The sequence below is a fragment of the Triticum aestivum genome, chromosome 5D, assembly GCF_018294505.1.
Source record: "Triticum aestivum cultivar Chinese Spring chromosome 5D, IWGSC CS RefSeq v2.1, whole genome shotgun sequence".
NCBI classification, from domain to species: Eukaryota; Viridiplantae; Streptophyta; class Magnoliopsida; order Poales; family Poaceae; genus Triticum; species Triticum aestivum.
The window spans coordinates 312,133,607-312,138,247 of NC_057808.1; positions in this window are offsets into that span (position 1 = coordinate 312,133,607).

Here is a 4,641-nt window from a genome sequence, read left to right on the forward strand (position 1 = left end):
TCTTGGAGCGGTCTCATCAGTCGAATCTTCGTGTGGTCAAAAGGGGAAAGGGGTGTAGTCTAACTAAAAGGGAATATTTGATAAAGCTCAGAAAAGAAGAGAGGAAAAAGATCCTTTTGAAAAGAAAGTTGTAGAGAAAAATCTTTCCTATGGGCTTGCCAGGTTCTAGGGGTCATGTCCTACAGTCAACATGTGCTCTGATACCATCATGTAGCGACCCGGCCCGAATGGATTGAAGTCTCTGTGCTTAAGTGTCATCCCTGGATCGGTATGCTGACACACGCAGTACTCGAGGATTTATAACAGAGGTAAATCACATGTATAAAGTAACGTAAATACTATTACCTCAATCCAAATAGCGAAAGTAACAACAAGGTTGTGGATTCCCATCAACACCAACGGCAAAGTTGAGTGTAGAAATCGTAACCCTAACGTATCACTTACTCGTCGTAAGAATCCTGCAACATGAGACGTTGCAGCCATGTAGGTCAGTACATTGAATGTACTGGAAAATTCACACCATAGAGCAATGATGAATAATAGCTATCATTACATGCATATTTGGCTGGTGGAAATCTCTAAGTTTATTTTTGCATAAAGCCAATTTTTCCCTACTACAAAGGAATATATTTTACTTAACTACAAAGTTGATTGAAATCATTGAGAAGGTTCCTCCAACTCAATTCCAAAATAATAATTATCAACCCAACAAATTAATTAAATAACGTGATGAGATCAACATGATAATTCAAGAACCAGATACTCAAGACGTCCATAACCGGGGACATGGCTAATCATGATTAGTTTGTACACTCTGCAGAGGTTTGCGCACTTTTCCCCACAAGACTCGATCTCCTCCGTTGTATTTCTCGCACTGCAGGATGTTTGAGAAACGGATGACCGAGACATAGTCTTTCCGAAGAGGTCCCCTTAACCGATAGATAGGCCGGTATACCTACAATCCCCCTACATCTGCTAGCCCATCATGGAAAGGATTCCCACAACTTACTCAACTATGCCAAAGCCCATAATGGCTTGTGGCCGCACACGGAAGTTTTTAGCATGAATAATCTTATGACCGCTTTGAGCCTCGGTGGCATTGTTGGGGAACGTAGTAATTTCAAAAAAATTCCTACGCACACGCAAGAACATGGTGATGCATAGCAACGAGAGGGGAGAGTGTTGTCCACGTACCCTCGTAGACCTAAAGCGGAAGCGTTAACACAACGCGGTTGATGTAGTCGTACGTCTTCACGATCCGACGGATCAAGTACCGAACGCACGGCACCTCTGAGTTCAGCACACGTTCAGCTCGATGACATCCCTCGAACTCCGATCCAGCCGAGTGTTGAGGGAGAGTTTCTTCAGCACGACGGCGTGGTGACAATGATGATGTTCTACCGACGCAGGGCTTCGCCTAAGCACTGTTACGATATTATCGAGGTGTAATATGGTGGAGGGGGGCACCGCACACGGCTAAGAGATCAATGATCAATTGTGTGTCTAGAGGTGCCCCCTGCCCCCGTATATAAAGGAGCAAGGGGGGGGGGGGGTTCGGCCGGCCAAGGGGAGAGGCGCGCCAGGAGGAGTCATACTCCTACCGGGAGTAGGACTCCCCCCTTTTCCATGTTGGACTAGGAGAGAGAGGGGGAAGAGGTGGAGGGGAGGAAGGAAAGGGGGGGGGGGCGCCGCCCCCTCTCCTTGTCCTATTTGGACTGGGGGGGAGGGGCGTGCGGCCCTGCCCTGGCCTCCTCTCCTGTCTTCCACCTAGGCCCACTAAGGCCCATTAAGTTACCGGGGGGTTCCGGTAACCTCCCGGTACTCCGGAAAAATCCCGATTTCACCCGGAACACTTCTGATATCCAAACATAGGCTTCCAATATATCAATCTTTATGTCTCGACTATTTAGAGACTCCTCGTCATCTCCGTGATCACATCCGGGACTCCGAACAACCTTCGGTACATCAAAACATATAAACTCATAATATAACTGTCATCGTAACGTTAAGCGTGCGGACCCTACGGGTTCGAGAACTATGTAGACATGACCGAGACACCTCTCCGGTCAATAACCAATAGTGGAGCCTGGATGCTCATATTGGCTCCCACATATTCTATGAAGATCTTTATCGGTCAGACCGCATAACAACATACGTTGTTCCCTTTGTCATCGGTATGTTACTTGCCCGAGATTCGATCGTCGGTATCTCGATACCTAGTTCAATCTCGTTACCGGCAAGTCTCTTTACTCGTTCCGTAATACATCATCCCGTAACTAACTCATTAGTTACAATGCTTGCAAGGCTTATAGTGATGTGTATTACTGAGTGGGCCCAGAGATACCTCTCCGACAATCGGAGTGACAAATCCTAATCTCGAAATACGCCAACCCAACAAGTACCTTTGGAGACACCTGTAGAGCACCTTTATAATCACCCAGTTACGTTGTGATGTTTGGTAGCACACAAAGTGTTCCTCCGGTAAACGGGAGTTGCATAATCTCATAGTCATAGGAACATGTATAAGTTATGAAGAAAGCAATAGCAACATACTAAATGATCGAGTGCTAAGCTAACGGAATGGGTCAAGTCAATCACATCATTCTCCTAATGATGTGATCCCATTAATCAAATGACAACTCATGTCTATGGCTAGGAAACATAACCATCTTTGATCAACGAGCTAGTCAAGTAGAGGCATACTAGTGACACTCTGTTTGTCTATGTATTCACACAAGTATTATGTTTCCAGTTAATACAATTCTAGCATGAATAATAAACATTTATCATGATATAAGGAAATAAATAAGAACTTTATTATTGCCTCTAGGGCATATTTCCTTCAGTCTCCCACTTGCACTAGAGTCAATAATCTAGACTACACAGTAATGATTCTTACACCCATGGAGTCTTGGTGCTGATCATGTTTTGCTCGTGGAAGAGGCTTAGTCAACGGGTCTGCAACATTCAGATCCGTATGTATCTTGCAAATTTCTATGTCTCCCACCTGGACTAAATCCCGGATGGAATTGAAGCGTCTTTTGATGTGCTTGGTTCTTTTGTGAAATCTGGATTCCTTTGCTAAGGCAATTGCACCAGTATTGTCACAAAAGATTTTCATTGGACCCGATGCACTAGGTATGACACCTAGATCGGATATGAACTCCTTCATCCAGACTCCTTCATTTGCTGCTTCGGAAGCAGCTATGTACTTCGCTTCACACGTAGATCCTGCCACGACACTTTGCTTAGAACTGCACCAACTGACAGCTCCACCGTTCAATGTAAACACGTATCCGGTTTGCGATTTAGAATCGTCCGGATTAGTGTCAAAGCTTGCATCAACGTAACCATTTACGATGAGCTCTTTGTCACCTCCATAAATGAGAAACATATCCTTAGTCCTTTTCAGGTATTTCAGGATGTTCTTGACCGCTGTCCAGTGATCCACTCCTGGATTACTTTGGTACCTCCCTGCTAAACTTATAGCAAGGCACACATCAGGTCTGGTACACATCATTGCATACATGATAGAGCCTATGGCTGAAGCATAGGGAACATCTTTCATCTTCTCTCTATCTTCTGCAGTGGTCGGGCATTGAGTCTTACTCAATCTCACCCCTTGTAATACAGGCAAGAACCCTTTCTTTGCTTGATCCATTTTGAACTTCTTCAAAACTTTGTCAAGGTATGTGCTTTGTGAAAGTCCAATTAAGCGTCTTGATCTATCTCTATAGATCTTGATGCCCAATATATATGTAGCTTCACCGAGGTCTTTCATTGCAAAACTCTTATTCAAGTATCCCTTTATGCTATCCAGAAATTCTATATCATTTCCAATTAGCAATATGTCATCCACATATAATATCAGAAATGCTACTGAGCTCCCACTCACTTTCTTGTAAATACAGGCTTCTCCAAAAGTCTGTATAAAACCAAATGCTTTGATCACACTATCAAAGCGTTTATTCCAACTCCGAGAGGCTTGCACCAGTCCATAAATGGATCGCTGGAGCTTGCACACTTTGTTAGCTCCCTTTGGATCGACAAAACCTTCCGGTTGCATCATATACAACTCTTCTTCCAGAAATCCATTGAGGAATGCAGTTTTGACATCCATTTGCCAAATTTCATAATCATGAAATGCGGCAATTGCTAACATGATTCGGACAGACTTAAGCATCGCTACGGGTGAGAAGTTCTCATCGTAGTCAATCCCTTGAACTTGTCGAAAACCTTTCGCAACAAGTCGAGCTTTATAGACAGTAATATTACCGTCAGCGTCAGTCTTCTTCTTGAAGATCCATTTATTTTCAATTGCTTGCCGATCATCGGGCAAGTCAACCAAAGTCCATACTTTGTTCTCATACATGGATCCCATCTCGGATTTCATGGCCTCAAGCCATTTTGCGGAATCTGGGCTCACCATCGCTTCTTCATAGTTCGTAGGTTCGTCATGGTCTAGTAACATAACCTCCAGAACAGGATTACCGTACCACTCTGGTGCGGATCTTAATCTGGTTGACCTACGAGGTTCAGTAATAACTTGATCTGAAGTTTCATGATCATTATCATTAACTTCCTTACTAATTGGTGTAGGTGTCGCAGAAACTGGTTTCTGTGATGATCTACTTTCCAATA